The sequence below is a fragment of the Drosophila nasuta genome, unplaced genomic scaffold (assembly GCF_023558535.2).
Source record: "Drosophila nasuta strain 15112-1781.00 unplaced genomic scaffold, ASM2355853v1 ctg234_pilon, whole genome shotgun sequence".
Lineage (NCBI taxonomy): Eukaryota > Metazoa > Arthropoda > Insecta > Diptera > Drosophilidae > Drosophila > Drosophila nasuta.
In genome coordinates this window covers 1-13,038 of record NW_026869447.1, presented here as the reverse complement: position 1 = coordinate 13,038, position 13,038 = coordinate 1, and the positions used below count along the sequence as shown (strand labels likewise).

General features: G+C 39.6%; 1 pseudogene; it reads left to right on the top strand.

Annotated features, from left to right (window-relative positions):
* Window positions 1–1,918: 1,918 nt before the first annotated feature.
* On the top strand, window positions 1,919–2,722 carry LOC132797811 (putative nuclease HARBI1; annotated as a pseudogene).
* The last annotated feature ends 10,316 nt before the right edge of the window (window positions 2,723–13,038 follow it).

Below are 13,038 nucleotides of genomic sequence, written 5' to 3'. Positions count from 1 at the left end.
CAGTTTTGGCTTCAGCGGCTCGAATCGCAACACCACGTAGGCAAAATATAACACATAACACCAAGCACACGAATGCAGAAATAGAGCAGTTAGTTCTGGCAAAGCGTCGCTCCCCGGCGCGAATGGCAATTATCTCGATCGCCATCTGCAAAATAACAGTTAAAGAAGCTTCACGTCGACTCACCCAGGCTCTACGACAAGAAGAAGACAGATTCATACAGCGCTATATAGAGCAACTATCTCCAACCAGCTCAAAATTTCCACTTTGGAAAGCTCACTCAACACTGAGCGCACCAACAGCAACGGTTACGCCAATACCCTGGACCCCTGCAGGTTGCTGGGCCCGAAGCGACAAAGACCGAGCCGACACATTCGCTGCCCACCTTCAAAATGTTTTCCAGCCAAATCCAGTAACAAACCTGCCTAATATACGTTTACAAACAGAAGTAGACTTCCCTATGGCCGAACCAATTGTATTTCGAGTATGTGAAGTCATAAAAATTATAAAAGAGCAGCTGCAACGCGAAAATCTCCGGGCTGCGATCTAATAACACCAAAATGCTTATTGAATTCCCACTATGTGCTGTTGACAAGAATCGGCTGCTTCCCGAAGAGGTGGAAAAAGTCAATCATCATAATGATACCAAAGCCAGGAAAGACCACATTCTCACCTCCTCATACAGACCAACAAGCCTACTTTCGTGTCTATCAAAACTCTTTGAGAAATGCCTTTTAACCCGTATCATACCATACTTAAGAAGACATAATAGTATCCCAGCACATCAATTCGGTTTTCGCGAAAATAGGGAGTACTGCACTGCGGTATTTTTGGACGTCTGTCAAGCATTCGACAGAGTATGGCTTGACGGCCTAATGCACAAAATCAAAATAATGCTCCCTAATTGCACACATAAACTCTTGAAGTCATATCTTTACAACAGGATATTTGTAGTGAGATGCAATACCGTCATGTCAGCTGAACATTATATCGAAGCTGGTGTTCCTCAAGGCAGCGTTCTCGGGCCGACTTTATATCTACTCTACACTTCTGATATCCCTACGAGTAGACAACTGACTATGTCTACGTTTGCCGACGACACCGCGATCCTTAGCCGATCTAAATTTCCACAACAAGCTTCAGCGCAAGACGCTGTAGAGAAATGGCTCTCAGACTGGCGTATAAAGTAAATGAGCAAAAATGTAAACACGTAACTTTTACCTTAAATAGACGAAATTGCCCCAACCTTACACTAAACAACACCGTGCTTCCCCAATCAGATGAAGTAACGTATCTTGGCGTACATCTCGACAGACGGCTCACCTGGCGCACGCACATTGAAGCTAAACGAACTCACCTAAGGCTGAAGGCAAACAGTCTGCATTGGCTTATAAACTCCCGCTCCCCCTTAGTCTGGATTACAAGGTCCTGCTCTACAACTCCGTTCTGAAACCAATCTGGACTTATGGCTCTCAGTTGTGGGGAGCGCCAGCAACAGCAACGTAGAGATCGTGCAGAGAGCCCAATCAAAGATCCTTAGAACTATCACCGGGGCACCGTGGTACGTTCGGAGTGAAAACATTCAGAGAGACTTGAATATACTTCCCGTCCGAGATGAAATAGCACAACACATGGAAAATTACTACATCAAGCTGTCGAACCATCCAAATCACCTCGCTAGAGCACTAACATTAGTATGCAGCCGTTCCGCCTTTTTCGTAACGACCGTCCTATCCAGCGACAATTACTAGGACCGCCTACCATAAATACAGTTTAAGAAACTGTTAGAATAATGTAGTATTTTTAAGATTTAAAATGTGTTTAAACATTTTGTTAGTCTCGTAAGAGAAGATTCAAAATATAAAACATACAGTAATAAAAAAAAAAATTTAGGATTGATAAAGACACTTTTAAAACATATTGGAGACAGTCAAGCCACATTTAAAAGTAACCACACTGTCTCACTTCTATGCAATTGGCTTCTGTATTGCGATATCTTGCTACTGGGTGTTATCAGTTCTCAATCGCCAAGGACCACCGTTGCTGGACAGGCTTCTTTGTCAGGACACAATTTGCCTTCAGATGTCTAGCCTGCAAATGCGGAAATCTAGCGAATACTTCTTTAGCAAACATCAACTGCCAAGAATAGTCGCCTGCGTGGATGGAACTCATATAAAAATAGTGAAATCTGTAAATAATGCCTCTGTTTTTTTAACAGAAAGGGCTATTACAGCATGAACGCCATGGTTGTAAGTAGAATGTCTAAATTGGTTATAGTTACGTTAAGATTTTACTCTTACCTACAGGTTTGCAACTTTAATATGGAGATTATCGCTATTGATGCGACGCACCCGGATCCTGTCATGATTCTTTCATTTGGAATTATTCAAGCGCCAGGGAATATTTGTCGAGAACAATAAATGAATATTTTGTTTTGGCAGACTCTGGCTACGCACAGGGAAGAGTTTTGTGTTAACTCCTACAGGAGCGCAGAGATGGGGACGCATCAGCATCGATTTAATTTAAGACATGCTGCAGCCAGAAACAATAGAACGAACAATTGGTGTTCTTAAAAGCCGTTTCCGTTGTTTACAACGATGCTTAAATTATCAGCCAATTTTGTGCTGCCAAATTATTAACGTATGCTGTGCTTTGCACAACATATGTAGAAGACGGAATTTGCCATCTGTACGCGACGAAATTTCTCTATCTCTGCCAATATAACAAAATAAATAAACAAATTATTCATTTTAGTTATTAAAATGTATTTATTCTTATTTTTTTAAAATTTGTTCTAACTTTAAGAGTAGCTCCTTTTTAAATTCAAGTCTTCATGTCTAAGAGTTTCAATTTTTGGAAATGCTCCTTTTTAAATTCAAGTCATCTTGTGTAAGACTTTCCATTTTTGGAAATGCTTAGATATTGTTGAATCAATTGACTACATTTCTCTACTTGAGCTACGCACAGACTCTGCAAATCAAACTCAGCAGCTGTGCGGCGACGCTTGCAGCTCGGTTCCTCCTCCTCTGTGGCTATCTTCTCGGCTTTTCCTTAGCCACCTCTTCTTCTATCATGGTGGTTGGTGCTCCATATGCCACAGCACCAACTCCTCGACCATCTCAAAGAGCCCGCAGAGCTTTGCCAAGTCCTCCTCCATGGCTGTCAGCGGTTGCTGGCAGTAAGGACCCCCCCGTAGCCCTGACCTCTGCCTTATTTGGGCGAATTTTCTTGCGAATATTCGCCTTCCAATCGCACCAAACCTGGAATGTAATATTATAATATATTAGTTTGTCATAATTCTGGGGATACTCATACCTTTTTCCATCCCGCAACATCTTTAATTGGAGGCCCAACTGCGTTTAATGCGCCGGCAAGCTCGCTCCATTTAGCTTCTGCAGCCACACGATCGCCTTTGGCGAATCCACGCGCCATACTTTCGTTATCCTGCATAAAATTAAGAATAACTTCATCCTGAAATGTTGATTTGGGTTTTCCCTGCAAACAATATATTAGTATTGTGGTAGTTAATAAAACAACACGAATTGTAGCTTAGCGTCCGATTTATTCTGCTGCTCGATCAAGACTGACCGCGTAGCTTAATTATGTTATACATAGAATGTGAAATAGAATGAGAGAAAAGATAAAGAGAGCCAATATCGAGAGAGAGAGAGTTCGGATAGCCGAGAGAGCATCGAGTTAAAGTATATGTATGTACGTGTGTGTAGGCACACGTCCTACTACTAACTCGGCCATCCTGCGAACCAGATCTCTGATCTTGACTTTACAAAGAATAAAAATAAATCTTAACTAATACTTTTACTATTATTTCGTACAGTAAAATATTTTTATACATTTTTACTTATTATTTAATTCTTGCCTGATTAAATCATCGAAAAGTTTCTTCCATGTAAACATGGAAGTAGCCATTCAAATCTAATTTTGTGAATGTTGCTGAGTTTACTAATTTGATAAATCTTTGTTGTTCTTAACTATTTTCTTCTAATAATTCCATAAAAGTTTTTTTCATTTAATCTATCGCCCTTAATAAATTGATCCTCTAATAGTTGTGATTTAGCATAACAATCTCGTAACAGTTGTGGTTTAGCATAACAATCTCGTAACAGTTGTGTTATTTCCTAACAGTTTGTTTTCATTATTCGCTCTGTTATCGTTAACAGTCTGTGCTCCTAACAGATGTTGAATAATAATCTATGTTCCTAACAGTTGTTGCATGACAGTCTATGTTCCTAAAGTTGTTGCCTGACAGTCTGTGTTCCTAACAGATGTTGCCTAACAGTTGATGTCCCTAACAGTTGATGTCCCTAACAGTTGTTGCATAACAATCAGTGTTCCTAACAGATGCTGCCTAATAATCTATGTTCCTAACAGTTGTTGCCTAACAGTCTGTGTTCCTAACAGATGTTGCCTTGTGATGAAGCGATCTTCTCCCAAATGCGTGCACATGATTTTCCGTCGAACTCTAGCGTAGCTTCCTTTCCGAGTGCGAGCGAGACCGCTGATCCACATTTTACTTCGTTTAGCTCAATTCTTCTCTTCTCAGTACTGCCCGTTACATTTCCAGTGCTGCCCGTTACATTTCAGTGCTGCCCATAGCTTGGAAATACAGAACTGCTGATGTTGTTGTTGTCGTTGCTGTCGCCCAAATTCGCGACTTCTGGCACCGAATGCTGTGCAGCTGCGCGCAAAAACTGTATATCACCGTTGTTGTTGTCTCGATCCGTTGCTGTCGTTGTTGTTGTCGCCCAAATTCGCGACTTCTGGCGCCGAACGCTGTGCAGCTGCGTGCAAAACTGTGTGGCGCCGTTGTTGTTGTCTATTTCTGATGTATACATCTGATGTGCAGCTACGTTGTTCTGCGAATTTCGCAATTCCTCTTTGCTTAAACGTAATTCTTCTTGCAGCTTTTCAATGGTGTTTAACAAATCCTGGTCCTCTGTCAGAATTTTCGCGAACATTTTGAGTCTGATCATGACGCTCGTTGTTGTTGTGCAATTCCTTTTCTTGGCCAGACAAAATATTGGCCAAACTTAATAAATCGTTGCTTCCTGCTGGTACTTTTTAAACATCTCTGGTGAAACATCGAACAACCGTTTTATTAATTTCGCTCTGCTGCCTGTCGTGGGCAAACATAGCTCTGTTAGCCACTTTTTAACTGGGCCGTAGCGTATTTGTCAAATGTAGACGTGTTCATGTTTTTTTTTTTTTTTTTTTTCATGGCCGATCCCACTTCTGAAATTGTGGTAGTTAATAAAACAACACGAATTGTAGCTTAGTGTCCGATTTATTCTGCTGCTCGATCAAGACTGACCGCGTAGCTTAATTATGTTATACATAGAATACATAGAATGTGAAATAGAATGAGAGAAAAGATAAAGAGAGCCAATATCGAGAGAGAGAGAGTTCGGATAGCCGAGAGCATCGAGTTAAAGTATATGTATGTACGTATGTGTAGGCACACGTCCTACTACAGTATATTTGATTTTTATAAAAATAAACTTTTTTTTACTCACATTTTAACAAGTAAAGAAAGCAACAGTCGAGTCTACTCGACTGTGAGATACCACTACCCATTTTGAATAAAAGCAATATATTTTGCGGTATTATTCTCAAAATATACCAAACATACTGCAAAATACTAAAAATATAGCAAATGTTATATGTGGTATATCGATATAGTACCGCATTCAAAATATACCATAGACGGCACGATATACCACATTGTCAGCCAAAGCAATTAAGACCCTAGTAAGTAGGCGTTTTTGCCCATACAAAAGCATTTCTTTAATAGCTTCCACAATTTTTGTCTGATCGCAACCAAATTTTCATAACTACTACAGTTTTACTGTATATACCAAAATTCGTAACTCTAGCTTTAAAATTACGCTTGTTATTCGTTTTTTGATTTGCAGGGGCGGAAGTGGGCGTGGCAAAAATTTGAAACAAACTTGATCTGCGTGCAAACATAACAAATGCTGTCGAAAAAAATTATAGCTCTATCTCGTATAGTCTCTGAGATCTAGGTGTTCATACGGACAGACGGACAGACGGACATGGCTATATCGTCTCGGCTGTTGACGCTGATCAAGAATATATATATACTTTATAGGGTCGGAGATGCCTCCTTCTACCTGTTACATACATTTCCTGCCGGCACAAAAATTTTACAATAGCAGCCAAATTTCTTTCGCACAAATTGAGCAATTCAAGGCAGAAACAGACAGGCTCACACAAGCCGGAATATGGAAACCAGTCAAGTTCAGCAATTGGGCATCCCCAATTGTTCTAGCACCAAAACCAGGTGGAGCAATTCGGATTTGTGGCGACTTTAAGCAAGCAGTAAACGCACAAATCGATGTGGAACAGTATCCGTTGTCTACAAAGGAATCTCTATTTCATATCATCCGTCATAGTAAGCAATTTAGCAAAATAGATCTCAAGGATGCTTATCTACAAATGGAACTGGATGAGGAATCCAAGAAAATCATGGTCGTAAGCACACCGCTGGGGCTTTTCCAATATCAGCGTCTTCCATACGGAATAGCCAGCGCACCAGCAATCTTTCAAAGATATTTAGAGCAACTTCTAAAGGGGATAGAAATTATCTGGATGACATCATCATCTCTGCACCGACCAGCAAAGAACATTTAAAGAGAATTGACCAAGTCCCAGCAATCCTTCAGGAAAATGGAATTAGATGCAAAATGGCGAAATGCTTCTTTTCGAAGATGAAATTGAATATTTGGGTCCGAGAATTAGCGCACATGGAATTCTTCCAGACAGCTCAGGCCTAGAAGCGGTTAAACTACTGAAACCTCCTGAGAATATGCAGCAATTGGAAGCATTTCTGGGTAAAGTAAATTACTATTGCAACTTTATTCCAAATTATTCGCAATTGGCTGCTCCCATGAACCAATTTCGCACAAAATGTAGATTACACGTTTGGACCTCAGCAGCAACAAGCATTTACGGATTTAAAGTCGCACATTATCAATGCAACGCAATTAGCCCACTTCGACGAAAATTTACCGCTAATACTTGCAACTGATGCATCATCTTTTTGGTATTGGAGTAGTGCTTTCCATCGACAGCATAACGGCACAGAAAGACCAATAGATTTCGCTTCAAAACTTTAGACAAGCACCAGGTGGAATACAGCCAAATCGAAAAGGAAGGACTTTCTATAATCTTTGGAGTAAAACGATTTCACCAATATTTATATGGAAGAAAATATACGTTGATAACAGATCACAAGCCGCTTGTAACTATTTTCAATCAGGTAAGCATCTTCCTTCGATGACATCAAATAGGTTGCAACGTTGGCCTATCATTCTTATGGCATACACCTTTGAGATTCAATATCGTGCCACAGTAGCATGATGCGTGATGCTCTTTCACGCCTTCCAGTAGGTATGGACTCAGACTTCGACAAAGAAGACGAAGCCTGCAACACGGTTCTTGAATCGTCACCGCCCATTAATGCTGACACAATTCACAAAGGCTGGCCAGAAAAACTTCAACCGAGTCAACTACTTTGCAGCACACACAGATGCCAGTCGTGTAATTATACCAGCCGATCTTCGCGCCCATATTCTGCAGCTCCTGCACGAAGGACATTGGGGCATTGTTCGTATGAAACAGCTATCCAGGCAACATGTTTGGTGGCCTACCATTGACCAAGACATCAAAAATCTTGTCAATTCTTGCACCATTTGCAAATGCAACATTCCAGCACCGTCGAGAGAATATCATAGTTGGCCGGAAGCAACAACGGCTTGGGAACGTATTCACATTGATTTCGTGGGACCAATATTCGACGCCATGTGGCTTATTTGCGTAGACGCTTTCTCACAATTTCCATTTGCTGTTCAAATGCCGTCTACTACAACCGTCCACACGATTGCAGCACTATCCTCAATTTTCGCAATTGAGGAATATCCAAAATAGTAGTTAGTGACAATGGACCACAATTAACTGCTGACGCCTTCGCAGTATTTTTCAAACAAAATGGAATACAGCACATTACTAATGCAAAAATACGCCAAAATCTATGCCAAGAATTAATCGCTGAGCTATAGAAGGTATGACATACAAGTCAATATCTTCTTGCTGCTTCTTATATTGCATGCTCACTCTCAGAATTCCGAGTACCTGATGTGGTTTGGCATCTGCGGTACGCACTTGCGATTTGATGGGTTTAAAATTTGGTAGATCAGAAAAATTTTCTAATGCTAGCGACGATCAATGCATCTAATGTTAGCTCGGTGTCGAGCAAACCAAATTCGCTAAAAGATAAGAACGAGACTTTCGCGTAACTACGTCGATCCGACTCATTTTGAAAAACTGTTGAAATAACCAGTTTCTTTTGTTTCTTTAACTTGCGATAATATTTTCGCATACGTAAGGTATTACGACGGCTCTTAACTAAATGTGTTCTAAAATTCTATCTCTTACTAAATTATAATTCCTTAATCTTTCATGGTAAGGTAAAATCTTAACATCGTGCGTTCATCACCGCTGTATCCTTCATTTTCTATAATCTTAGGTTCTACTATATTACCTATCTCTACTATCGGGACATCCTTCCTGCATTTAATGCCCCGGATTGACGGTTTTCGACCTCTGTTTACAGGTTGGACAATTCGGCTTGTATACTTGAGAAGTACCGCAACCATAACAAAAACTCTGCGCTCATTTAAGCAATTCTCCCAGCTGTGTCCGGGGATTTCACAGTTCAACAAACTAATTTAGAAACAGTTCCTCGCTTTAATTCAGCTATCTCTGCCTCGACCTCAGAACTTGACTCTTCTTCGGGAGCAGTTTTTCACCAGCATAAACACGAGAAGTTTCTTTGACCTTGAAAGATACAGCCCGATTTTTCCAACTTCTTGTAGAAAATTTTCGCGTTTTTGTACCAGACGACGTAAAGCGGATATAGAAGAGACTTTCTCAAACAATAACCTGTCTTTCATATCTGTTAGCAGATTACCTTGAATCATTTCTACGAATTCGTCTTCTGGAAAACTGACCGACAACTTATCCATAAGCACATATATATTTTCATAAAACGAATCAAAGGATTCGCCAACTTTTGTTTACGAGCTCTTATCTGTTCTCGAAGTTCAGTGACAGAACGGCTTTCTCGATATTGCTCTCTTAACTCTTCACAAAACTCTTCCCATGTGAAGGTTTGAACTCTTCGATGGAAACGCCAAAACCAACTACTGGCTTTTCCATTCAGTAATAAGTGAATATGTTTGTTCAATAATTGAAAATCATTGTTTAAGTTTTCTGGAGTGAGAATGTTCACTCTATACAAAATCCTTCAACCGATAAACCTTTTTGTAACATATCAGCAATTTTATGTGTAGTCAATAGTGGACCCAAATTGGTGTTACGTGAGCTACTCTGGCTGGACGATAACCCTTCCACGGTTTGCTCTGCTGCTGCTGCGTTTTCTACTATCAAACCTGAACTATTCATATAGAAGCGATTACTCGACTCACCGTTTCTCTTACGATTGATTCTATATCTGGTTCTGGGTTTGTATATTACGACGACCATTATTTGGTCTCGAAGGCTGTGCTGGTCTAAATGGTCTTCCTCTTCTTCGAGGTGCATTTCCCTTTCGTACGCAGGTCTGGCCCCTGATTGTTGGGCGTACTACGAAGTGGAGGATTCCTCTCAGTACTTGTACTGTGTGATTGATCGATATTACTTCTTGCTTCTTCATCGGCGGCTGACAACGCTTGCGCGGCGTCAAATTGACGTTGCAATGAACGAGTAACTATTTGCGAGACTACGGGTGGATTTGGTTGCTTAGACAAATGTGATTGCTTATTTGCATTAGGCGAATGATTTCCACCACAACCACTTTCCATTCGTTATGTTTAATCTTTTCAAACAACTAGGACATTCTTTATTAATTTTGATTCGATTTTCTAAACAATTTTTGTGAAACACATGACCACAATTAATTATCGCACAAGGTTGTGTATCCGACATGTGTTCACTGCAAATAAGACAAATATTTTCAGTCGCTTCTGCTGGTGGCAGTGGCTGAGGTTCTTCAAAACTACGTGTAAGGGGCATATTTCAAATTTAGATTTCCTTCGAAATTTTTGGGAGACATAAATAAAAAGGAGGTTAAACTTTGTTCCGACTCAACAGTGGAGGATTATTAATATGGGCTATTGAAACTAAACTTTTGTCATTTTTGATACCTGATTACATCGAAGGCTTCTTTGTATTCTTCGGACAACGATACGCCTATGCATATACTATTGTATTCCAGAAGAAAGCGGAGTTACAATCGATCTCTTCATCAACGCGATACCAAACAAGTAAAGAGAAAGCTACAGTCGAGTGTACTCGACTGTGAGGATACCACTACCCATTTTCCCAAAATATACCGAATATACTGCAAAATACTAAAAATATACCAAATGGTATATTTGGTATATCGACATAGTACCGCATTCAAAATATACCATAGACGGCACAATATACCAGATTGTCAGCCAAAGCAACTAAGACCCCTAGTAAGTAGGCGTTTTTGCCCATACAAAAGTATTTCTTTAATAACTTCGACAAATTTTATCTGATCGCAACCAAATTTTAAGGAATCATAACTACTATAGTAAATATTGTATATACCGAAATTCGCAACTCTAGCTTTAAAAGTACGCTTGTTATTCGATTTTTTTGATTTGCGGGGGCGGAAGTGGGCGTGGCAAAAATTTGAAACAAACTTGATCTGCGTGCAAACATAACAAATGCTGTCGAAAAAAATTATAGCTCTATCTCTTATAGTCTCTGAGATCCAGTGTTTCATACGGACAGACGGACAGACGGACAGACACACAGACGGACATGGCTGAATAATCTCGGCTGTTGACGCTGATCAAGAATATATATACTTTATAGGGTCGGAGATGCCTCCTTCTACCTGTTACATACATTTCCTGCCGGCACAAGTTATAATACCCTTCTACACCTATGGGTAGCGGGTATAAAAAGCAAAAGTTACTAGAAACTAATAAAATTGTTTGAACTATTAAGCAATCTCAATACCGGTAACTTTGGTCGATAATATTCAAAGATTCAAATATTCGAATTCCGAAAATGTATAAAGAGGTATTACTTAAGTGCTCCGATAATTTTATCAGACCCATCGAAAACAAACGAGCTTGGTATTGAAGGATGTAAGGCTCTCGATAATCGATAACAGAATTACACAAGATAATCCTTAAAATATGCAAAGTGCGATTCGGTCGAGTAATTTCACATACGTAATATTAGTCGAAGTCAGAATCGAAGACACTTTACTCCTTCTGCCCTACTTCCAAAAGTAGGCCAACAACAACTGTATCGGATCTTCCGATGCTGTTATTCTGTGCATGTTTCACGATGCTAAAGTTGTTGCTGCCCCACGTTGGGCCAAAAATTTATGTGACGTTGCAAGTCCCACATTGAGTTAGCTAACCATTTATGATGGCGTTGCCAGACCCGCGATTGGGCGCCAAAATTCTTCTGAATAATCAGCCCCGGATGTGAGAAGACGGTTGCAAATATTATTCACGACCATCTCTCGTGCAAGCATATAGCGGAGCGGGACCCTTGAACCCTTAGCTCTTTCGGGATTGTGGGGTGGATTTTTGCTATGCTTTACACGAAGCCACGAAAACTTAATTATTATAGAGTCCCTCCTGATTCTAAAAAAAACAAAACACATGAGTCGATCCTCTTGTCAATAATCTAATCCGACTCGAATCTACAATAAGACTCGATCTGAATACTACCAATATCTAATCAAAATAAAACAAATGCAGGCACACTGTTGAAATTCGGACAAAATTTAAGAAAAGCAGGGGTGTTCTTATAAGATGTTAACTGCCACACCCTGGTCTATATCCACCCAACCATGGTCATAAGAAGAAACTGGTTTTATGACCCCAAAACTATTCTACATCTCCCCTTTTACTTTATGCTCCCATGTTTCCGGAAATCAGAATAAACTTAGAATTTCATTTTTAAAGTCCAATTACTCAAATTAAACATATGTATTTATTTATAAGCAAAAACAAAACCATTGGCTCAAAAATAATTATAATTATAACGGAATTATTATTTCCATTTTTGTTTATAGTGTAACCAACTGTCCCACCGTTGTTGGGCCAAATTCAATTTCTTGTAATATCAGCCCCTTGTTGGGTGCCAGAATTACTTGCAGCATGCCGCGCCGCCACACTGCTTTTTCCTACTTGCGTGTGCGGCTCCTTGATCATCATCACCAGCCGAGCGGGACCCTTTGAACCCTTAGCTCTTCCGGGATGTGGGGGTTGTTGCTGTCACTGATGATCGCTATGCTTGCGGTGAATTATTATAGAGTCCCTCATCAAATATGCATGGAACGATCCTCATGCGAATACAATAAAAGGCATACATGCCTAAAACAAAACCAAGGAAACTATGGCCAATTAAACAAACTAATTTGAAACTGAAAAGAAAACTCACAAGAAAAGTAGTGTACCTAAATGGAGAGGACGAAGGTGTTGATGTCCCTCTCCTTGTTCGCTACCCACCCAGCCATAGTCTTCTAATGTATTTTTAAGTGAAGACCCCAAACGCAGCTTTTATTTACCCCTTCTTATGCTCCCATGTCATCAGAAAAGAAAACTTAGTATTTCATCATCATTATAAAATTTAATTATTCAAGCAGAAATAAACGGAAATGTAGTATATTCATAATAATGAATAGTTATTTTAACAAAATGTATCCATTTGCCAAATAAACTATGTTATAACTTAATATTATGCGAGAATGTGTACAAGTATATCGTATAAGTATGAGTGGCCGTAATATGGATAAGAAAATCATTCAAAATTTTTAATTTTAATGTGTTTGGGCTATGCATGCGAAATAGTATCTAAAATTTTATACATTTTATACTATTTTATTTTAGTTGTAATTAATTGTTCAGTTCATTTTCATATTTCATGTTTATGTTTTAGGTTTTTGT